The 24586-nt window shown below is 52.4% G+C and overlaps 1 protein-coding gene across 8 annotated transcripts in view; it reads right to left on the bottom strand.

Moving 5' to 3' along the window:
• PPP6R3 (protein phosphatase 6 regulatory subunit 3) overlaps positions 1 to 24586 on the bottom strand; it is a 97326-nt gene that overhangs the window by 59376 nt on the left and 13364 nt on the right. For all 8 annotated transcript variants that reach the window (XM_040971035.1, XM_040971032.1, XM_040971033.1 and 5 more), the window contains exon 2: positions 11429 to 11578. The gene's annotated coding sequence lies outside the window, so the exon portion shown is untranslated. The remainder of the gene's footprint in view (positions 1 to 11428; positions 11579 to 24586) is intronic.

The following is a 24586-nucleotide window of genomic DNA, read 5'->3' as shown; positions in this document are numbered from 1 at the left end:
ATGCCGATCCGAAGCCAGGAGCCTCTTCTGGGTCTCCCACGCAGGTGCAGGGTCCCAAAGCTTTGGGCCGTCCTCGACCGCCTTCCCAGGCCACAGGCAGGGAGCTGGAAGGGAAGCGGGGCTGCCGGGATTAGAACCGGCGCCCATATGGGATCCCGGGCGTGCAAGGCGAGGACCTTTAACCACTTGCGCCACCGCGCCGGGCCCTGGAAGTCCTTTTGTCTTGTGTATTCCACCAAGTGCTCTCACACACATACTGTCCACTCAGCTGTTCTTATACAAATGATCTCCCGTCAGGTGTACAAAAGGTTCTCATGCAAAGGATATCCAGTCACACAAAAGGCAGTTGTTTATCATACAAATATTGTCCAATCAACTGTAATCCTGTGCTCCCTGACCTTCCAGGGTCACAATGTCCTCCTACACTACTAAATGAATAACGTGTAGCTGAAGAAATGAAAATCAAGAACCTTCTGGCAGAAAATGATGCAACTGTATGAAGAAACTGTATTGAAGAGATGAAACTAACAAAAAAATCAAAACCCATGTGATATCGTTTCCGCTGATTTTTGTTGGTGAAATGTGTCTCTTCTAGATAGATAGATAGGGTTTTTGTTGTTGTTGTTGTTGTGTTACCCAGTCTACTAATATATGACGTTTGAACTTAAGCCATTTACATTCAGGGTTAATATTTAGGGGTGGTACTTTGGTCCTGTCATTTTAGGAATGAGTTGTTAATTGGTTTAGTCTTCTGTTGTCGTTTTACTGGGATGTTTTTCACATTTGCCTTTGATTTTGGTAGGTGCCATTCCTCTTCTCTGTCAAGAGAACATCTTGAAGTATCATTTGTAGGGCAGGTTTGGAAGAGGCAAATTCTTTTTTTTTTAAGATTTATTTTTATTATTTTTTTTATTGGAAAGGCAGATATACAGAGAGGAGAGACAGAGAGGAAGATCTTCCATCCAATGATTCACTTCCCAAGTGAGCGCAACGGCCGATGCTATGCCGATCCGTAGCCAGGATCGGATCGGAAGAGGCAAATTCTTTTAGCTTTTCTTTACTGTGCAAGAATTTTATTTCATTTTCAAAGATGAAAGAAAGCTTTATTCTTTATACATTATTCTGAGCAATTTTTTTTTTTTTTTAAGAATCTGGAATATATCTTCTTGCTGTAGAGTTTTCCGTGAGAGATCTCTTGTGAGTTTAATTAGTATTCCTTTATATGTCAACTGATTTTTTTTACGTGCACATTTAAGGATCTTTTCCTTATGTTCAACTGAAGAGAGCTTGATGATCTTATGTCTTGGTGAAGATCACTTTTGATCAAGCCTGTTGGGAGTTCTGTGCCCCTCCTGGATCTTGTTTCCCAATTCTTTCTCTAGATTAGGGAAATTTTTTCTTCATTATTTCATCGAACATATTTGTAAAACCAGTTTCTCTTTCTGCACCTTCTTGCACTCCCATAACTCTTATATTTGGCCTCTTAATAGTATCTTTCAATTCTTGAATACTTTTTTTGGCCTGATCCAGCTCTGTTTCCAGCTTTTTGTTTGCTTCCCCCGGGGACAGGAAATATCTTCCAGTTCTGAGATTCTTTCTTCTACTTGCTTCATTCTATTTTGGAGACTGTCCACTGTGCTTTTAATTTGCTCTACTGTGTTCTTAATTTTTGATACATTAGCCTTGATTTGCTTTATTGTTGCCATTGCTTGTATAAAATATTCCTTAAATTCTTTGAACTCTTGTATGTGCTTCTCATTGTTGATCAGAAGCTTTAAAATGAATTTTCTGAATGCTGTGTGCCCCATTTTCTTGATGTCTTCCTTAGTTAACTCTGAGGTTGGCATATGGTTTTGCTCCTTGGAAGGGGAGTTTTCAGTAATATTCATTGTGCCTTTGTCTCTTTTTTTGCTCCTCATCATTGTACTTCTGGTTAGCAGAGTCTTCTCCTTGGGGCAGGTTCCTAAGTGTGTCACCCACAGGTCTACAGTTTTATTTTACTTACTGCAGTTGGTACACAGTTCTTTGCTTGCAGCCAATTGTGCCACATCCTCCAGCAAGTTCCAGGCCTGGATTCTTATGTTAGCTATTTCCACCAAAAACTCTGTAGTCCCAGCTCCTGGCTCACTACTTTCCACCTCCTGTGATATCATGGTGAGGCTGCATTGTTGCAGCCTTTCTCCTACTTCCAGTTGGAGCAGGTCCCAGGATGAGGGAGATACCAGGTGTCCTATATAGCTAGGTTGTTGGTGGCACTGATCTTGTCGGAACCTGTTGGACGTTACGTCTGGGTGTCACATGGATCTATTTAGACCCGTATGATGCCAAAGTCGGTATTATTTTCCTGTGGGACCAGTGCAATCCACGGAACTCAGTGAGTTCTCATGAGCTCAGCACATGTGCAGTTCACTGTTGTCCCCTGCAGTCCTAAGGCTTTTGCCACAGTGTACAAAATGGCGCCCGATGTACCACTATTAGAGTTCTTGACCTGTTGGCCGTCAGGTCTGAGAGCTACCTAGACCTGTCTTGGGTGGAACCTGTAGAATGCCACATTGATGCAGTTCACTGAATCAGGAATGTGTTAACTCCCTGCTCAGTTTATGCTCAGTCCTTTCCCTGGCCTTTTCGTCCTTAAACAAAATGGCACCTGATTCAGTTCTAGGGGGCTGACTGGGCTGTGAATCCACCCTGTTCTCACACTGCCCGTCTGAGGTCTGCTGCTCTGTCTCTGCTCCTGGTCAAAGCAAATGGACCAGCAGGACAGACAGTTCTTTGTCTGGGTTCACCTCCCACGCTCCCAGTGAAAGTCCCTTCCCACCTGGTTGCTGGTGGAGTTCAGATCACTGGTTAGCTGAATGCCACTGGAGTATCAGTCACTGCAACACCACACCGTTGTGTCTGCTGCTTTCCTGTGTCTGTCAGTCTCCAGGTGCCTCTGCTGTTGTTTTGTCCTCTTCTACTTCCTGGAATGTGTCCTCTCTGCTTCATCCTGATTAAATGTTTCTCCGTCCGTTTAAACGTGTCCCTATACTTCATATTAAAGCTTAAGATGCACTCAAATAATCCTAGACTCCAAGCACAAATTAAGCTGCTAGTTAAGGACACAAACAGGCTGAGCTCTGGTTTAGCTGAAGGAGCAAAACCATCCCGAGACGCCCCAGCCCGACCAGTGCTGTCGGTGCACCTTGCCTTCAAATCAGACGGCTGGGAAGGCCGCCAGGATTCCTCACGTCCTCGCCAAGGCCATCTTCTCATGTCATCAGCTCGGGTACACTTAACATAAGCTCAGATTTCTGATGTTCTAATAGTCTCTCCACTTGAAGTCAGAAAGGTAGATACAGTGAAAACTACGACCAGAAACCTTTCTAGTAAACCACATGTCGGGTGCAGCAATGGGGTGCAGTGGTTTGAGCACCAGCTTCAGTGCCAGCCTCCTGACTGAGCATGTGTCCACGTCCCAGGGGTCCTACTGCCCACCCAGCTCCAGCTGCCGCTCTGGGAAAGCACGTGTCTGGAGGACTTGGATGGCGGTTCAGGGTCCTGGCTTCCGAGCACCAAGTTTACCTTTGCAATTCTATACAGAAAGGCTAAGTATAATGAAAAATATCCAGATTAAAGCCAGTCTGATATTACTTAGTATCAGCTAATTAGAAACGGGACAAGCTCATGGATGAAGCAGAACCAAGGAAAGTCTACAAAGCAGGCAGGGTCATGCCGCCCAGGATTAATCAAGAAATGATTCCTCCACTTCAAGCAAAAGCCAATTTCCAAACTCTTCACCTTACAAAGGAAGCTCATTAGCCAACAGACTGAGGCAGACCGATGACAGTCGTGATGAAGGCCTGGGGCTGGAGCACCCACCAGCCTGCCCACAGCCAGGAACGGGTCCGACACTTCCCGATGGCTGCTCTGCAAGGAGAGTACGCAGAGAGGGTCTTGCAGGGACAAAGGCCAAAGCATTTGTGACCTGGCCCCTGTGTGACATGTCGTGGCCCCTTCTCCCACGCTGACTTGCTGGGCAGGGAGGGTGACACTTCCCCATTTGCTCAACGTGCCATATACCACAAAGCCCCCCAGCTCTTTCCTCCCTATACCTGCCGGCTGCTGCAGGTCAGAAAAGCCCCATGGGTCTGGGGGATGCAGACGACAGGAGTCCCTGCCCAGCTGCTCCATGTGGCCGCGAGCAAGGCCCGTCTCCCCTGGTACGGCCTGCCTAATGACCCAGGTTCTCATAGTTATTTCAAACAAGACACATTTAATTTAAACCAAAATTAAAAAGCAAAGTTAAAAGAATAGCAGGGCTGGAGAAAGAGCTCTGGCTTGTGGGTTCACTCCCCAAGCAGCCACTGCTGCCAGATTCAGGCCAGGGCAAAGGCAGACTCCCGGACTCCACCCTGGGGCATCCCACAGCAGTGCCAGGCCCAGCACTCGGGTCCTCTGGCCCTGCCTTCCCAAGTCACCTAAGCAGCAGCCCGACGGAGGTGGAAACGCGGGGACTCTATCAGACACTCCAACGGGATGCCAGCACACCGGGCTGTGGTTTACACACTGCACCACGTGACACTCCAGACACGAGATTGAAACAAAGCAGAAGTAGCTCCTCGGTAAGGATCTGCTGTCAAAGGACTATCTCCTGCTCTCTACTGTCGTGAACTGGAACTGCACTTTCCAGCTCAACACACTGTACACCAAACGCACCGCAAATGATATACAACTCATGCAGTAACATAGAGTACTGTGTTATAGTTTATTTATTGTTACACACAACATTCTTTTTAAAACCACAGTAAGCTCCTTAAGCAAATATTACGCATTTTACCTTTTAGCCAAAGAGCAAGTTTTGTCCAAACATGTAGCATTTGTTTGTCACCACGGCTTGGTCCTTGCTTCCTCATGTGCCCTTGGCAGTGGCCAGGGCCGCAGAGGTGAAGCAGCTGCTACAAAGACCAACTACACACACACACACACACGCGCGCACACGAGCGCACACACGCACGCACACAAGCACAATGGGAATATCCTGGGCTATTGAGGGGAACAGGTAGCTTCAACAGCTTGGCTTTTGCCGCATAAACAGGCTTTAGATTTCAGCCCCTACACCGTACTAACAACAATTTAGGAATGGGGAGAATGTAATCTATTGTAGCAAAGAAATCACCGAGACAAAAAATTGCTTATAAAATCACTATCTTTTCTGTCTTCAAAATCCTACAGCTGGGCCTGGCGACATGGCCTAGCAGCTAAAGTCCTCGCCTTGAATGCGCTGCAATCCCATATGGGTGCCGGTTGCAATCCCATATGGGTGCCGGTTCCAATCCCAGCAGCCCCACTTCCCATCCAGCTCCCTGCTTGTGGCCTGGGAAAGCAGTGGAGGACGGCCCAGAGCTTTGGGACCCTGCACCGGCGTGGGAGACCCGGAAGAGGTTCCAGGTTCCCGGCTATGGACCGGCACAGCACCGGCCGTTGTGGTCACTTGGGGACTGAATCATCGGACGGGAAGATCTTCCTCTCTGTCTCTCCTCCTATCTGTATATCTGACTTTGTAATAAAAATAAATAAATAAATCTTTTTTTTTTAAATCCTACAACTGTTTGAAAAGCTAGAATAGGGCCCGGCGCGGTGGCGCAAGTGGTTAAGTCCTCGCCTTGCACGCCCGGGATCCCATATGGGCGCCGGTTCTAATCCCGGCAGCCCCGCTTCCCTTCCAGCTCCCTGCCTGTGGCCTGGGAAAGCAGTTGAGGACGGCCCAAAGCTTTGGGACCCTGCACCCGCGTGGGAGACCCGGAAGAGGCTCCTGGCTTCGGATCGGCATAGTATCGGCCCGTTGCGGCTCACTTGGGGAGTGAATCATCGGATGGAAGATCTTCCTCTCTGTCTCTCCTCTCTGTATATCCGCCTTTCCAATAAAAAATAATAAAAAAAATAAATCTTTAAAAAAAAAAGAAAAGCTAGAATAAGTAATTCAAAAATAGATTTTTCAGGCCTGGTATGCTGGTTCAATCAGCTAAATCCTCCATTGCAAGTGTTAGGATCCCATGAGGGCGCCAGTTCTAATCCTGGCTGTTCCACTCCCATCCAGCTCCCTGCTTGTGGCCTGAGAAAGCAGTGGAGGATGGCCCCAAGCCTTGGGACCCTGCACCCGTGTGGGAGACCTGGAAGAAACTCCTGGCTCCTGATCAGCTCAGCTCCAGGCATTGTGGCTACTTGGGAAGTGAACCAGCAGATGGAACATCTTTCTGTCTCACCTTCTCTATAAACCTGTCTTTCCAATAAACATAAATAAACCTGGAATCAATCTGTCTGTCCATGGAGATCATGTTCTCCCTCGCAACCCAACGACCACCCGCAGACAGAACCCCCTGGGCCCACGAGGCAGGGCAGCGAGAGGGCTACCAGCCAGGCCAGAACACTGCTGCAAGCTCTGCTCAGCAAGGCAGGCATCCCTGCGCCTTCCAGACCCGGGGGTCTCCTCCCCGCTCACCAGGAGTCCCTTGTTTAGCTGAACAAGAACCTGAAGGGGAAGCAGGGCTCCAGAACAGACGGCCATGCTGAAGACTGTCCTGCCCTCAGAGCAGACAAGGAACAATCCACAAAACAGGACAACTCACTCAGCTCCAAGCCAGAGGACGCCCACGCAAGCGGCGGACCCACCCAAGCGCAAGAACAGTTCTCATCAAGGCCCAAGGGAAGAGACCCTAAAACAAGCAGAAGTCGCCCCCTGGCTGCCTCTCACTTCAATGAAGGTCCTGAAGGTGCCGAGTTCATGTTCAGGCTCAGAGCCCGCCTGTTTGCTCTGTCACCTCGTTAGCCAGAGATCAAAGGCAATAGATTCCATGTGTTCCAGAATCTATTCCCATTCTAATCTGTAGCATTCTTGCTGTTTGAGCTTTTCTTTAAGATTAGTGAATAAAAAAATCAAGCCTATTTAATGTGTTATATTACACAGGTACCATTTTATTTCTCTTTAGATTTATTTTTTTTATTTGAAAGAGCTGAGGAGGGAAAGAGATCTTCCATCACTGGTTCACTTCTCAAATGGCCAAAACAGGCAGAACTGGACCAGTCTGGGGTCAGAAGCTTCCCCTGGGGTGGGAGGGGTCCAAGGACTTGGGTGATCTTCCACTGCTTTCCCAGGTGCACCAGCAGGGAGCTGGCTTGGAAGTGGAGCTGCCCTGATTTGAACTGGTGCCCACATGGGGTACCGATTTCACCCACCGTGGCATGTAACATCAGCCCCAACAGGGTAGGCATCGTGTGTACTACTGAGGAACACAGAGCAACAACAAGTGGGAGCCAACCTCTGAAAGAACTGCCTAACAGGGTGAGCATCCCAGGGATGGAACAACAACCTGCCCAGGCCTCCACTTCAGGCACCAAGGAAGACTGCCCTCTTCCACAGCAAAGAGGATGCTGAATTTCTACTTGTCCCTCATTCCCGAGCTGTAGTTTGGCAGAAAACAATATAAACTTTTATCTTCCCTTTGGAATGCTGAGCGGCCTGGGAAATGCACTATCCTTGTTATGGTCTCACTGGATCTTACCAGTCTTACTAGTTTGGAAGCCACGACTCTCCCATCTGCACAATCCTTTCTGCCCACCTCCGAGAACCTGAGGAGGGCAATGCCAAGTCACCACTGCCCTCTCAAGCCCCCATAAAGGCCCACGACCAGGAGGGGCTCTCTTGGCCGCATGCTTCCACCACCCTTGCACTCCAACTTTTGGCCTGCCCAGCACCTGCTTGCTCTCTGGCTCCCTGCGGACAGACTCCAGGACAGGCAGCCCCTGAACTTGATCCCTGCAAGTCTGTATTCCTCACCATGTTCACTGCTTGGAGGAGTCAGCGAAGATGTTACTGCTAAGATACTTTGTATTTCTACTTTGGGTACTATCAAGAGCTCCAGAGTGAGGTCTAGCAGTGAGAGAATGCAGAGAAGCCAGGGAAAGGTGAGTGTCTGCAGCTTTGGAAGCGTGTCCAGGTTACTTGGACATGTCCCTTAGGATGAGTTACACTGCTGAGGAAGCTGGGACATAGGTCTTCAGTTTGACGTGCAGATTTCACACTAAGGGCTGTTTCTTCCAACTGGATTGCCACTGTAATTTCTCTGTGCCAGCTTCTCTCATCGCCAGGTGAATGGTGGCCTAGTGCCTGCAGCTGGTCATTAGGAAGGCAGGCCTTTGAACACGCCAGTGGGTCCTAGCGTAATGGGCACATCCATCGCCAAGCAGGACTAATAAACTCCTTAGCAAACTTGTGTCTGGCATGTTCTCTCTCGACGCTTGCAACACCCTCCAATGCCTGCACATGCCTGGGCAGATGCTAAGGAACAGCATTCCATCACCCCTTAACCTTGAATGTCCAGTGCCAACCAAGAACAATCTAGCCTTCCTTTGTCAACCCCTAATATTAATCTGTTCCTCCACAAATTATCAGCCTGAAGACATACATGAACATGAGTCTCTGCGCCTCTTTGTCTACAGTCTCATGCAAGCCATGGGTGATATGCAGCTCACTTACACTTGTTTTTTTCCAATGTGACTGAGGGCCACTTGGGAGCAGGCAAGCCCCCAGGATGGCCGAGGTTTTTGCCCAGTCCTGCTCTCTGTGTGGAGGTGTGCCATGCCTGCTGCAGGGGAAGGTGAATGAAAAGACAGAAAAGATGGTATCACAGAGCCCAACAGGAAGACCTGCCTGGCAATGTCAAGAGGGCTGTCCACGAGAAGCCTCTGAGCCAGCCTCCTGACTGAAACGCCAGCAAGGAGTGACCCCAGTGACCGCGGCTAGGACCCCTGCACTGCAGCAGGGACTGGACAAGGGGACTCTGTACTAGTACCTGGCAGTGGCCAGTCCTCAGCATGTGACCACCCAGATCAGAAGGCAATGAGACTGTCTGTGCTCACCAAGCAGAAATCCTGGGGCACACAGAGAAGTTCTCAAAGAATCAGGAAGCAAAAAACAAATCAACAACAACAACAAATCAGGAAGCAGCAGGCTGCGAGTGAAGAATGAGCAAATTATTAAGTTCATTTTACAATTAAACATTAGAAGGCAGAAGTGGCAAATGGCAGCAAACACAGGCTAGAACAACCCTGGCTACAGAACCTGCCCCTTGTCCTTTAACACTGCGGTCAGGCTGCACAGACCACTAGGGACTCAGCTTCCTCGTCCACTAGCCCAGCAGCAAAGCCACTGGGAGGGGCAGTGCTGTCACTGGGGGATGCATCAGAGCGCCAGAGAACGGAGCAGTGCAGTCCCGCATGGGCCAGCAGCCCCCGGGGAAAGCAGCCTCTAGCCCCTTCCTGCTCTTCAGGAACACCACAGACAACACCACTGTGGGGACACTTCTGGAAGCAACTGAAACATGAAACTGCCAGGCCCTGGGTTTCCCACTTCTAGCTCTGACCCAACCCTTCAGCTGTTATCACCTGCACATTGAAACACTAAGATTGTGAGAAGCCAGAAAAGCCCCCAAAAGCCACAGCTTAGAAACATGCCAGCCAGAACTGGGACTCAAGTCAGGTCTGCCACCTCTAGGGCAAGCACTCTCCCCACCAGATCCACAGGGCAGAGCCAGCTGCTGAGCAAGCAGCCCTAGTGGCAGCCATGAGGCATACGACTCTGGCCCTGCCAGCCGCACCTGCACTTGGCCAACAAAGGAACAACAGCGGGTCAGCCCGCAGGACAGGCTCAAGCAGAGACCGCGTGGCTCGCTTTCTCAACATGGTGGACGGGCAGCTCAGCCAGTGCCGCGGCAGTGGGCATGTTCGGGGCTGCAGCACACTGGTGAGGATGCACAGGAAACAAAAAGCCAGGGGGACAGCCAAAGTAAGACACAGAGGAAGCATCAAAAACCACTTGACTGATTCTGGAGATTTCATCGGGCTTGGAATGGCGAGACTGGCAGCAATTCAGAACTGCTGAATTATCAAAACCTTGAGCAGGATCCTCGGAGCACGCCCCACATTTGGGACCTGGGATGCGGGGGAGGCTGGGTGGGGCTTCTCCCTTTGTCTCTCCCCGGACCCCAGGTACAGGGGGGAAAAAAAGAGAATGTGGAAACAACGGTCTAACCCACCTTCCTGCAGCTCTTGACCCTTTGTGCCCTAATCCACTATGTAAAGATTATCTAACAACAAACAATATTGAGCATTTTGCTATTACAAAACAGGGAAAAAAAAAAAAAAACCCTCTTGACAAGGTGAAGCTGTACAAATGGGCGGAGGCAAGCACAAGGCACTGCTCATCAGAGCAAGAAAGAGCAAAGCCACAGCACTTAGCCAAGGACCAGCTCAGCAGGAAGTGACGCTGTGCTGTGCCACCTAGCAGTGCCAGTGAGGACCAGATGAGCCACAGCGGCACTGGGCAGAGCACACCACATCCACACGGCATCCAGAGGCACGCCTAGGGCGGCAGGAAGACCCGTCATGGCAGGATATAGACAAGAGCTCTGAATGCAAGAGGGGTCGGGGCTGACAGAACCATCAGAACAGTAGCCAGGGTAAGGGAGGCCCAGGGAGGCAGCCAGTGGGACCAGCAGCCAAAGCAGGAACTTGTGAAGGCCAGAGCTGTGGCCTGGGCCAGAACACAGCCAAGGGCAGGTGCACTGGCACAGCCCAGCAGGAGTTCCGCCCCCAGAGGAAGGCCACAGCACAGGACCACCAGGCCGCTGCACACAAGTCAAACCGGCACAGGCGAGTCTCGATCTTTATTATTATTATTATTATTATTATTATTATTATTATTATTATTAGAAAGTCAGAGAGAGCACGAAAGATAGAGGGGAAGATCTTCCATCCAATGAGTCACTCTCCAAGCGACCGCAACGGCCGGTGCTGCGCCAATCCAAAGCCAGGAGCCAGGAGCTTCATCTGGGTCTCCCATGTGCAGGGTCCCAAAGCTTTGGGCATCCTCCACTGCTTTCCCAGGCCACAGGCAGGGAGCTGGTCGAGAAGTGGGGCTGCTGGGATTAGAACCGGCGCCCATATGGGATCCAAGCACATTCAAGACGAGGACTTTTGCCGCTAGGCTATTGTGCTGGGCCAGATCACTGATCTTTTAACCAACTCCAACAGTTCTAGAGAACAGTAATGAGGACTCAAAAGGAGACATGTGGCTGGCTAGATGCCACGCTCTTCAGCTGACAGAAAACAAACCCACAGCACTCAGCCCCGCCCCCACACCCTCATTCACACACACAGTGGGGTGACCTGGAAGCAGCAGCCGGGGTCATGAGCCTCAAGCAACAGTCTGCTTTGCACACTGCCACTGCAGCTTGCAAGTCCCCTCCGCCCCTCCAAGCAGCTGTGGGAGACCCCCTCCCGCCCCCCAGCACAGCCCAAGGGCACAGGGTCTGGCCTGGCTCCCACACACCTCGGGCTCTCCGGGACCTTGTTCATGGAACAGAACCCCTCAGAACCTTCACGTTCTTACCTTTCGAACCAAGTGTAAAAATTAAAAGAAACGTTTTCTTCTCTGTGGCTCCTTGCCCATTACAGGTTATCCTGGGAAAACTGCCTTCCGACTTGGTGCATCAGCAAAGCGCAGGGGTGCAGGAGACGCGCAGGCCACGAGGAAGTCCTCCTGAGGGAGAAACCAGAGCAGACAATGGCACCGGTTCCTGACACGGCTCACACAGAGCCCCACCAGGGGACTCAGCTTCAGTTAGCTGGAATTTTCTTTCACCAGAAAAAAACAACGGGCATCCCTCTAATAACACAGTCACATACACCTACTGAAGATAGATTTATTTACTTGAGGAGGAGAGAAGCAGCATGTTCTACCTGCTGGCTCACTCATCAGATGGCATCCCCGGGCAGCGCGGGGCCAGGCCACCTGGGTCTCCCACGTGGCAGGACACCAAGGCGCTGCAGGGTCTGTGCACCAGCAGGGAGCAGTTCAGCAGCAGAGCTGGACTCGGCACTCCAACCGACCCACTGCCACAATCTCAACCCCTCTTAGAACGTCAGTGAGACTTCCCCCGCAGAGGGGGGACAGAAAGGTTCTGCGCTTTCAAATACCACTGCACCTGCAGCCCAGGACCCCATCCGGGCACGGGGTGGAAGCCCAGCTGCTCCACTGCTGAAGCAGCACCCGACTGGTGACCTGGGAAAGCACTGGTGGACAATACCAAGTCACGGGCCCCTGCCCCACTGGGAGACCTGGAAGAAGTTCCTGGCTCCCAGCTTCAGACAGACTCAGCTCCAGCCATCTGAGGAGTGAATCAGTGCATGGAAAATCTCTCTTTCTGTTTCTCTAATTTGGACTTTCATGTAAAAACAAATTAGCCTCTAAATTAATTAACTGATCTAAAATGCTGAAGCAGATTTTTAAGATTTTATTCTGTCATTGGAAAGTCAGCTTCACAGAGAGGAGGAGAGACAGAGAGGAAGATCTTCCATACGATGATTCACTCCCCAAGTGGCCGCAATGGCCGGTGGTCCGCTGATCCAAAGCCAGGAGCCAGGAGCTTCCTCAGGTCTCCCACGTGGGTGCAGGTCCCAAGGTTCTGGGCCGTCCTCCATTGCCTTCCCAGGCCACAAGCAGGGAGCTGGATGGGAAGCGGAGCTGCCGGGATTAGAAACAGCACCTATATTGGATCCCGGGCGCATTCAAGGCAAGGACTTTAGCCACTAGGCTATTGTGCTGGGCCCTGAAGCAGATTTTAAAAGCACCTCCCTCTAAATGCCCCGGCAGCCACATGCTCCTTGTCACAGTCACCAATGGTATCAGGAGCTTGAGTGTCAGGATTCAGGGGCTAATGTCCACACCACCGTGCTACACAAGAGAGGGGTGCTGTCTTCCAATGTACACAACTTGTTACAGAAAAAGCTTCAAACTGTGAACACTACAGCAACTAGAAATCTTGTAATACAATTTACCCAAAAACGCAGTTTCTCTAATGCTCTTCTCTAAAATAGCACTACCACGGCATGGTCCCTCAAGTGCACTACACTCACCAACTTTAAACACACTAAACAAAAATAACTAGCAAAAACAACAGAAAGCGTAGGTAAAAGTAAATAGAACAATTACCAATTAAAGGGTTTGGAACACGCTTTCCAAGAAGCACAGTTGATCACTTAAATTGTTGCTTAAAATAAAAACTCATCGCATTACCAGGTGCTCTGGAGTAGAGTGCGGTGTGCAGCCGGAGTCCAGTGGCGAGGCAGCTTAGTGTGTGAGGCCTCCCACTAACGGGGCCCATGCTACAGTGCAGCAGGCACCCCGCCACGGCCTGGCAGCAGGCACCCCCGCCACGGCCTGGCAGCAGGCACCCCGCCACGGCCCTGGCCACCCCCGCCACGGCCTGGCAGCAGGCACCCCGCCACGGCCTGGCAGCAGGCACCCCCGCCACGGCCTGGCAGCAGGCACCCCGCCACGGCCTGGCAGCAGGCACCCCAGCCACGGCCTGGCAGCAGGCACCCCAGCCACGGCCTGGCAGCAGGCATCCCAGCCACGGCCTGGCAGCAGGCACCCCAGCCACGGCCTGGCAGCAGGCACCCCGCCACGGCCCTGGCCACCCAGGGAGCAGTCCCGGCTCGAGCTCCTGGCCGCTCTAGACCTGCGGGGAAGATTCTCCCTCGTCTCCAACTTTCCTGTTCTGCCACCCTGCCTATCAGATAGAATACAGATAAACAATCCAACCCACCTACTCTCCAAAATGCACACACACACAAAATTGGACACTGAAGTTCAAGCGGCTTCAGGGTCCTCAAAGCCAATGTGCAGTCATTTCCCGACCAGCCGCATGCAGATCCAGCCCCAGCGTGCCCGCACACCATCACCTCTCATCCAGCGATGCCCGTGCCCATGCCCAGCGCATGTGTGGCAGCGCGATGGCAAACTCCCCTAGCCCGCACGGGGTGCGGCCGCCGCCCTCTCTCCTTTCTTCAAGTGCTCTCCAATTGGTGATGCTGAACGAAAACTCAGAAAATGGCAAGCAGTGACATGGTGTACAGACGCAGCGCTGGTCCTCCTGGGCACCAAGTGCCAGTGACCACACACTGGGCAGGCCCGCTTCTGCTTCTGTCTGCCCGCCCCAGACACATTTAATGGGGGTCTGTGCTGCGGTGTTGTGAGTAAAGGTGCAAGATGCAGCCGTAGTTCTGCTTTTCGTTATTTCTTTTCTCTCTTTCTTTAAGTGGTATTATAGGCATTCCCATCCCCCACCCTACCACAGGCCCCCGGAGCTCAAACTGCCAAGGCAGAGTGCCCACTAGCCGCTGGCCCAGGCAATGCCAGGCGGGTCCAGAGTCGAGTAGACCCTCAGCATTCTGCAAGTGCGGGAGCCTTGGTGCTGTGACCAGCAAGGACTGCTGGGGCTGCACAGCACGGCCGAGGGCGCAGTGGGGTCTCCACACCACCCCTATACTGGCTCCTGACTGCCAAGGTGGGCCACGAGAGGGACGCGCACTCCCACCGAGGACCCCACAGCCAGGCACCGACCAGCTTGGAACAGCAGCAGACACCCATCACGCACAAGCTGGGTGCCCCACCCTGAAACACTGACCACAGTTCTGGAATCCACTGAGTCACAGAGGCAGAGCTGAAACGTTAAAGCCACCAGAGCAGAAAACAAACAAGTGTTCCCACAGATGTCTAAAAATAAACACAGAAACACAGGGACCGAGAACAAGGAAGACAGTGCGACTCCCCAAAAAGAACATTCCAATATCAGAATATGAAGGCAAAACAATTAAAATTCTTGGGCCAGTGTGGCTAATCATCCCCCTGCAAACACCGGGATCTCATATGGGCGCCGGTTCTAATCCTGGCAGCTCCACTTCCCATCCAGCTCCCTGCTTGTGGCCTGGGGAAGCAGTCGAGGACGGCCCAAAGCCTTGGGACCCTGCACCCACATGGGAGACCTGGAGGAAGCTCCTGGCTCCTGGCTTTGGATCGGCTCAGCTCTGGCAATTGCAGCCATTTAGGGAATGAGCCAGCAGATGGAAGATCTTCCTCTCTGTATCTCCTCTCTATATGTCTGCCTTTCCAACAAAAATAATTAATTTTTTTAAAAAAGAAATCACATACATGTATTTAAATTATGTATTAATATCATGTATTTAAAAAAATACATGATAGGAGCAAAAAAATCTTGTCAAGTTTGAGATGTTGAAGAGAAATCAAATTGAAACATCAGAAGTGAAGACCTGAATATGTCCAACAGAAAACGTAGTGGGAAGAGGCAGGCCAGGTGCAGTGAGGGGGCAGGGGCGGGCGCGGCGAGGGGCGCAGGGGAAGCCCTGCCAGCCTCCACAGCCTCGGCTCCGTCTCAGGATTTCCTTTTCAAAATCACCCTTCCCCTCTAACTTTTTTTTTCTAGTGAGTATTTGTTATTTGAAAGTCGGAGTTACAGAGAGGAGCCAGGAGCTTCTTCCGGGTCTCGCACTGGGGCAGGAGCCCCCGCACCTGGCCGTTCCCCGCTGCTCTCCAGGCCATCAGCAGGGCTGCACTCAAGTGGACCAGGCCTCCTCCCATCAGCATGCACTCGCCAGCACCCAAGGGCCACTTCCTGCTACCCTCTGCCCACCTCCCTGCTGCCACACCGGAGACGCCCAGCGCCATGTGGGAGCCCTGGATGGAGCTCCTGGCTTCTGGCTCCACACTGGCTGTGCCCTGGCCGCTGCAGCCCAGAGGAAGGTCTCCCTCTAACTCCACCTTTCAGCTGAATCCATCTCTGCGTGGCAAGCTAAGCCAACGCCTCGGCACAGCCATCCCACAAGGGTCAGCTCCCATCCCAGCTGCTCCACTTCCGACCCAGCTCGCTGCTGTGCCTGGAAAGCAGCAGACAGCGGCCCAAGTCAGCAGACCCCGCACCCACGTGGGAGCCCTGGAGGAAGCTCCTGGCTTCAGGCTGTCGTGGCCATTTGGACAGTGAGCAAACAGATGGAAAATTCTCTCTTCTGTTCTCTGTGCCCTTGCCTTTCCAATAAAAACAAATTTGTAAACATATTAAACAGATACAGAGAATTAAAAAGTGCTATAAATTAAAAATTGAAAAGTTTGGGGAGAAAGGATGAAAGTTAAAAACGGGGGGGTGGGGGGGTGGAGCCCCGGCACAATGGCACAGTGGTTAAGGTCCTCGCCTTGCACGCCCGGGATCCCATATGGGCGCCGGTTCTAATCCCGGCAGCCCCGCTTCCCTTCCAGCTCCCTGCCTGTGGCCCGGGAAAGCAATCGAGGACGGCCCAAGGCTTTGGGACCCTGCACCCGCGTGGGAGACCCGGAAGAGGCTCCTGGCTTCGGATCGGCATAGCATCGGCCGTTGCGGCCGCCTGGGGAGTGAATCATCGGATGGAAGATCTTCCTCTCTGTCTCTCCTCTATGTATATCTGCCTTTCCAATAAAAATAAAATAAAATCTTTAAAAAAAAGGGGAGGGGGAGTAAATAAAACTAGAAGTCTAAAATGGAACATGTAACAGGAATTCATAACAAAACAGAAAAGATCAGAAAATCCAGACCTGAAAACAGGCTTACACCAAGTCACAGCGCTGGCGTCCAGGGCCTTCACAAGGTCCCAAGCCACCCAGCTTCAGATTTCTTCACAGCAAAGCAGGATAACGAGGTAACCAACTCGCACCCTCTTAGGTTGAGGGCTGCAGGCGGCAGCACTGTGCGCTGCGGTGGGAGCCAGGAAGGCAACAGGCTTCCTGACGTGTAAACTGTGGATTTACTCCCAAAGGAAATGCAAGTAGCTCTCAGAGAGATTCGGGCCCCATGCCACGGTGCTTACAGCAGCCAGGCCGAGCATTCGGGGATGCAGGCCCTAGTGGACTAGTCTACAGTAAAGCGACTTTAACCCAGAAAGGCACAGACCCTAACTCTCCCCAAGTACAAAGGGAACACCAAACCTGTGCAGTGCCACCTCCACCAGGACACGGAGGACACAGAACGAGAGCGAGGCTGTGCCCACACGGGCACGGGCAGGCCGGGGATCCACCGTGTACAAGCACGGGCCGCGAGAGCCCTGTGGCAGGCACAGATTTTTTCCGTAACATGAAACTGATGAAACGTATGAGCTCACAACTGGGTAGAGCTGAACCATTCAAAGACATAATGCGGGTGGAAGATGTCTTTGTCTCTCATTCTCTCTTTAAATCTGCATTTCCAATAAAAATAAATCTTTTTTAAAAAATACCATCAAAATAAGGGCACAAAGACACACAGCGGGGAGACATTACTTAGGTAACAATTTACATATCTTTAAAGGACTCGTCCAACAACGGAAGTCAGCTCTTGGTGACACACGTCAAGGCAGGGCTGCAAGGCCTCTAAAGCATGAACCCCAAGTCAACTCAAGAAGCCTGGAGAAAGCCTCCAGCCTCAGTCCCAGCACAGACTGTGCGCTGGCCTGACTGCTGCCATCTGGCTGTGTGCCCCCTGGTGCTCAGGCCACTACAGACCACATGAAGCCAACTCAATCCAAGTCGCGACTAAAATGAAACCAAGACAGAAGTGAGGAACCCAGGTTCAGCCCAGAGACCCTCCTCTGCCCACTGGAACAGCACTGGACAAAAGCACTGGATTCCGAGCAGTGGGGACAAGAGACAATCCCAACTGCCCAGCTGTGCCTGGAAGGCCGGGCAAAGCACACAAGCCAGCCTGCTGTGATGTCGAAGCAGGACCTTCCAACAGCAGGCTGCGCAGCACCTGCCCTGTAGTGCAGACAGCACACACAGATGACTGTGGGAGAGGGGAGTGAGGGCCTCCGGGTGCACCCGTGCCATGGAGACACCCGAGACAACTGTACAGCAAACCCTCAACGAGGACGCCCTGTACCGCCACCTCCGCCATGAAGACTTCCAACACACCAACACGCCGAGACACACATTTGAAACTGGCCAAGAACCCCGGCCTGGAGGCTTTCTAACTGGCACAGATCCGGCCAGCTGAGCACTCCCTGGGAAGGGGAGCTCCGTGAGCCTGAGGCTCTGCACGGCCCAGAAGCTGTGGACCGGTGCAGGTGCACCCAGCCAGGCCGCGTGGCTCCCTGGGGGAGGCGGAGGGGCTCAGCAGGCTTTCAGGTTCTTCCAGGCCTGGAGATTCTTCCCATCCCGATCAACCATTTAATCCTTATGAACAACAAAACAATTATATTAAAAGATGGCCAAGAACAATTCCAAACACACAAACCACAGAAGTATTTGTGGTGATGGACTAATTAGTTTGACTTAATCACTCCATATTGTATTCATAACCAATACTGTCACTTCACACACTCTCCAAATCGGTGTGTCAAATTAGTCACCAAAATTGTTACAATTATGAGCATGATGAAAACACAATGTTCGGGCTCGGTGCCATGGCCTAGCGGCTAAAGTCCTCGCCTTGAACGGGCCAGGATCCCATATGGGCGCCAGTTCTAATCCCGGCAGCTCCACTTCCCATCCAGCTCCCTGCTTGTGGCCTGGGAAAGCAGTCGAGGACGGCCCAAAGCCTTGGGACCCTGCACCCACGTGGGAGACCTAAGGAGACTCCTGGCTTCGGATCAGCGGACCACCGGCCATTGCGGGCACTTGGGGAGTGAATCATCGTATGGAAGATCTTCTTTGTCTCTCCTCTCTGTACATCAGATTTTGTAATAAAAATAAAATAAACCTTAACAAGAGAAAAGAAAGCACACTGTTCCCTGGCTCCAGCACGCCGAGGACAGGGCTGGACTGCCAGTGGCTTTTATGACTGTCCTCTGCGAGGCAGAGTCGCCATCTGCATGCTCACTTCCCAGATGCCCACAGCAGCAGCTGGCAGTCAGGAACTCCTGCCAGGTCTCCCATGTCCCTGAGCCAGCTCCTGCTGTTCCCAGGCGCTGCACAGAGCTGGATTGGGGAAGGCGCCAGGGTTTGAACTCAGGCCCTCAGCCATGTGATGCAGGCAGCCCGCCTGCTCGCCCGGCGAGTGCACCGCTGGGCCACATGCCTACTTCAAGGAAGGAATCGCCAACTGGCAAGATCAGACACCTAAGACAGAGCCAGAAGCCGAGGGGGGACACACACGGTAGCCAACTTCACATAAGCTCTTAGCACTGCCCTTCAAAAGCAGATCAAACCTAGACCAAGGAGATGCCAGGCCATGACCAGCAGGAACACTGCCACCAGATCCAAGAGTCAGGGTTTTCTTCCTGACTGACAGGAATCATCTCATTTCATTTTTTTTCATAAGATTGGTTTTGATTTGAAAGGCAGATTTGCGGGGAGGGGAGGGCAGAGGACAGAACATGAGTGAGTGTCCTATCCACTGTCCACTCCGTGGGCGGTCTCGGTCAGGAGCCTGCAGTGGCTCTCGAGAGGGAGGCCCAAGGACTCAGGCCATCCCCCCGGTCTCGCAGGAGAAGCAGCAGGAAGCTGGGTGGGAACCACAGCAGCCACGACTCCAACCAGCGCTGCAGAGGAGGTCGACAACACAACTGAAGCCTTAACCTGCTATGCCACAGCACCGGCCCAGAGCCTTCTAACTTCTCACATTAATGCTTTGCCATGTTCAAATATCTTGGCCTGAACATTCATATTTGTAAAGCTTCTCTAATACTTCAACACAAATGCTCTAGACCGAGTGGTTCAATCCAGTAGCTTACAAGCCAAAACTGTGTACTTGACTTTCATCTGCACCATTTAATGTCAACAGGCACACCGAGAGCCTGAGGGTCACCAAGGTACAAGGTCACCTTGGTGCTATTTTCACAGATGATTTCTTTCAAAAGGGCACATCTGTTTGCTTCAAAGCACTGTGACCGGGCAGCCAGACGCACGCCCGAGCACCCTCCCTACAATCCAGCTGAAGGAGCGAGGCACGAAGGCCAAGGCGCTCATCACCAGTGCAGAGGCTGGCCACAGTCGTGTAAACACAGGTTTACACGAAACAATTAGGAAGATTCTCCAAATCCTAAAATTCTCTGTTCTTTTGGATCTAAGAGATAAAAACAAAATCAGAATCAGGACACCAGAAAAAAAAAGGACGACGAACCAATGACGAGTCCAGTTTTAAATGCAAGAAATAACAGAATTTTAAAGAAATCTTAGCCTTGAGTCCTGTGGCCAGCTGGACCCTCCCGGCGGATGGGCCTCGTTTCCCACTCTGCTTCAAGCCCACCCCAGGCAGCTGCGCTGTGTGAAGGCACACAGAGCCAGGTCACGGTCACTCCTCACAAGGTCTGGGCCACCCCTCCCTGCCCCACTGCTCCTGCAGCGACCCCAGGGGCTCTGGGCTCCCCTCACATGGCCTCTTACCAAGGCCCCAACTCATGCTGTTCAATTGGGTTCTTCTGCTGGAACTTGTGGTCATTTTCAGGCGGATCAGGTAAACAGGCATTTTCTAAGGTGGACTTGTACGCCGCTCTCCCTCTGGCAGACACTGAGGAACACACAGAACAGCAGGGGCGGCGTGGCAGTCCACTTCCAACCATCAGGCCAGCACCCTCATCAGAGCTGGTCTCTGGCCCGACGGCTCTGCTTCCAGCTCAGCTTCCTGCTGGCGCACCTAGAGGGGCAGCAGCAGACAGTCCTAGAGCTTGCCAGCAGTCCTTGGCTTCTGGCTTCACCTGGCACACACTTAGCTGCAGAGACCTGGACAAGAGAACTGAAAGGAGCAGCTGAAGGGACATCCCTTACAAGCCGGAAGGCTGGCACTTATGTCACGCCTAGCTGCTCAAGCCACAGCCCGCGCTGCTGGCTCATGCCCTGGCTGCTCCACTTCCACACAGGCTCCTGCTGGTGGCCTGAGAAAAGCAGCAGAGCCCAAGGCTTGGGCCCTGTCACCCACACGAGACCAGTAGGAAGCTCCTGGCTGTACCTCGGGCACTGTGGCCTCTTGGCAAGGACCTCTGTGACTTTCCAAGAAACAAATAAACCTCAACAACAACAACAACAACAACAAAAGGCTCAAAGGACAAAGCAGTGTGAAAAGAGCAAAGCTCTGCGCAGGGCACGCCCTCACACCAGACTCTGGGCTGTGCTGCTCAGGCTTCCAAAGGACACCAGCTCACAGTACAACAGGGAAAATCAAAAATTTACTTTCTTGGACAGTAACTGGGTTACTACTGAGATCATTAAGTTTTGGGGTTTTGCTATTAAGAAAAACTGCCAGAGCAGCCAGCACTGTGGTTCAGCAGGCTAACCTTCCACCTTCAAGTGGCAGCATCCCACACGGGGTGTAGTTCACATTCCAATGGCCGCACTTCCCACCCAGCTCCCTGCATGTGGCCTGGGAAAGCAGTCGAGGACGGCCCAAGGCCTTGGGACTCTGCACCCGCGTGGGAGACCTGGAGGAAGCTCCTGGCTCCTGGCTTTGGACCAGCCTAGCTCTGGCCATGGCAGCCGTTTGGGGAGTGAGGATCTTTCTCTCTGTAAATCTGACCTCCTCATCAGAATAAAGGAATCTATTTGAAGTGCAGAATGACAGAGGGCCCTTCCAAGCAGTGGCCCGCTCCTCAGATGGTCAAAGGCCGGGCTCGGATGGCCTGTGCCAGGAGCCTGCAGCTCTGGGTCTGCCACATGGGGGCGGGGATCCAAGAGCTCCAGTCATCACTGCTCTCCCAGACACACAGCCAGGAGCTGGACTGGAAGTGGAGCAGCCAGGACTCAAACCAGTGTTCACACGGGATGCCAGCACCTGAGGCAGAGGCTTTCCCTCCTGTGCCATGGCACTGGTCCCAAATAAAAAATCCAAAAGTCCTTTATGCCTCACTTCCACAACACATTTGTTTACATCCTTCACCCATTTTCAACAAGCTAGTTTTCCCAATGGTTTGCAGTGCTCATTTAAAAATAAGAAAATAGGGCCCGGTGCCATGGCCTAGCGGCTAAAGTTCTTGCCTTGAACGCGCCGGGATCCCATATGGGCACCGATTCTAATCCCAGCTGCTCCACTTCCCATCCAGCTCCCTGCCTGTGGCCTGGGAAAGCAGTGGAGGACAGCCCAAAGCTTTGGGACCCTGCACCTGCGTGGGAGACCTGGAGGAAGTCCCTGGATCCTGGCTTCGAATCAACGCAGCGCCGGCCGTTGCACTCACTTGGAGAGCAAATCCACGTATGGAAGATCTTCCTCTCTGTCCTCCTCTCTGTACATGACTTTGTAATGAAAATAAATAAATCTTTAAAAAAATATAAGAAGAAAATAGGTCCTTTCTTACCACAGGCCTCTCCTACTGCATTCTGATCACACAGCTGCCCAAACAGCACAAGCAGCGCCCTGAAGCGCCGGATGGGCCACATCCAAAGCAAGCCCTACTGTCCACGTCTGAGCTGCACTCTCCGGGCGCCCGAGGCGGCCAGCACTGTCCTGACACGGCCCCGTGTGGCACTCTCGTCCTCCCACAGGTGGCGATGCAGAGTCCCAGGCCGCACTTGCCCTAGGTGACTGTCTGCTGAGAGGGAATTCAGGCTGGTGCAGCTTCCCCAGCAACTGAAGCAAAGCAGAGATGCTCCAGACAAGTTTTATTGAATAAAACAAGCCATTTCTGGGCCCGGCACGGTGGTCTAGCGGCTAACGTCCTCACCTTGAACACGCCGCAATCCCATAACGGCATCAGTTCCAATCCCAGCTGCCCCACTTCCCATTCAGCTCTCTGCTTGCAGCCTGGGAAAGCAGTCGACGGCCCAAAGCCCTGGGACCCTGCACCCATGTGGGAGACTTGGAAGAAGCTCCTGGCTCCTGGGTTCAGATCGGCACAGCACCAGCCGTTGCGGTCACTTGGGAGACTGAACCATCAGACAGAAGAGCCTCCTCTCTGTATATCTGACTTTGCAATAAAAATAAATCTTATGTGTTTTTTTAAATATACTTACTTCTGGGGCCAATGATGGTCTAATGGGTACAGCACAGTCTGTCCAGCGCCTGTTTCTGACCCAGATCCTTGCCAAGGGCTGAGATGGCCCAAGGACCACCAGGGCCACGGCGTGTGGGACAGCCAAAGCAGCTACCCAGGGAGCAAACCACCAGACAGAAGATCTCTACCTCTTCCCCAATTCCACAAATTAATCTACACAAAAGAGAAAAATGAAATACAACAAGTACCTCTAGCAACATGGCTGAGGCCCAAGCTTTCACAAACCAACTCCACACTTCACAGACCCGCAACGCCTAGCAGGAAGACCCCTCCGCTGGCCCAGAAGCACACACAGTGGGTGTCTCTCCAAGGAGTAGCCGCCTGCCCCGGGACTTGGCCATGGCCTCCCAGCACAGATAGCCACGTACTGGTGTGAAAGACAGAGGCTGGAAGCAGCCCAGCTCCTCCTGCCTCCACCAGCTCAGGCCCAGACACCCTGCCTGCCTCACCGTGCATCACCTGCCCGGCCAGGAGGGTGGGGGAAGCTGCTTCCTGATGCGCACACCCAGTTCTCATTCACCCCCTCTCAAGCCACAGAAGGCTTGGGTTCTTGGTCAGTGTCCTCTGTCACTGCACATGAACAGCAACCACGAGGGTGATTCTGACCTGTACCGTCCACCACGGCAGCCACAGGCGGCTTCAGAGACACGCTAGGAATGCAGAACACACAGTGGGTTCCAAAGACTTCGCAGGGAAAATAACTAATGTCTCACATGGATTAAATGCTGACATAGTACTGTAATATCCTGGATTAAATCAAGTATACTGAAATCAATTTTAAATATTTCTTTTCACATAATTCATGTGGCTATAGGAAACGCAAGCTTCTGCACCAGCCTGTTGGTCTGGCCGCCGAGACACTGCCGCGCCGACCCAGGCAGCCAGCAGCCGGTCACGCAGCCGACATCTGAGCAGAGCCTATCAGGGCTAACACAGGGCAGGCACTCAGCAAGGCAGGACGTGAGGAGCTCAGCTCCACTCCAAGGTCGGTGATGCTTCTCAAACATAACTGAAGTTCCCAAAGGACCTTCTCCCTCAAGGTCATCTCTGGCCAGGCGCCCCCACTTCCCCCGCCCCAGGTGGGACTCCCTGGTCCTGATGCTGACGCAGCCCAGGCGTGGCTTGTGAGCACAGCAGAGTGAAGCAGCAGATAAGAGCTACCAACCCCTTTTCTGATTTACTGCCTTTCAAATGTTCTAAGATGCATTCACTTACTTCCTGGGAAAGCTGGAGTTGTGAGGAAGAGGAGAGACCCACCTCAGGGCTGGCTCTGGCTCCCAGTGGCCCAAAGGCTGGGGCTGCTGAGGCCAAAGCCACAAGTCAGTGTCTCTGGGTCTCCCACATGGGAGTAGGGGCCCATGCACCCGGGCCACTTTCTGCTGTCTTCCCGGGAGCAGAGCTGGATTGAAGTGCAACAGATGGGACTTGAACCGGCAGCCCTAATGGGTGATGGCCTTGGCAGACAGCACTCTGACCCACTACCACACAACTCCAGCCAGAAAGAAATCTTTTTTTTTTTTAAAGATTTATTTTTATTATTTTTTATTGGAAAGGCGGACACACAGAGAGGAGAGACAGAGAGGAAGATCTTCCGTCCGATGATTCACTCCCCAAGTGAGCGCAACGGCCGACGCCATGCCGATCCGAAGCCAGGAGCCCCACGCGGGTACAGGGTCCCAAAGCTCTGGGCCGTCCTCGACTGCTTTCCCAGGTCACAGGCAGGGGGCTGGAAGGGAAGCAGGGCTGCCGGGACCAGAACAGGCGC

Source organism: Ochotona curzoniae, unplaced genomic scaffold (assembly GCF_017591425.1).
Source record: "Ochotona curzoniae isolate NIBS_2020 unplaced genomic scaffold, NIBS_Ocur_1.0 scaffold_4937, whole genome shotgun sequence".
Classification (NCBI taxonomy): Eukaryota; Metazoa; Chordata; class Mammalia; order Lagomorpha; family Ochotonidae; genus Ochotona; species Ochotona curzoniae.
This window is presented reverse-complemented; position numbering and strand designations above follow the sequence as displayed.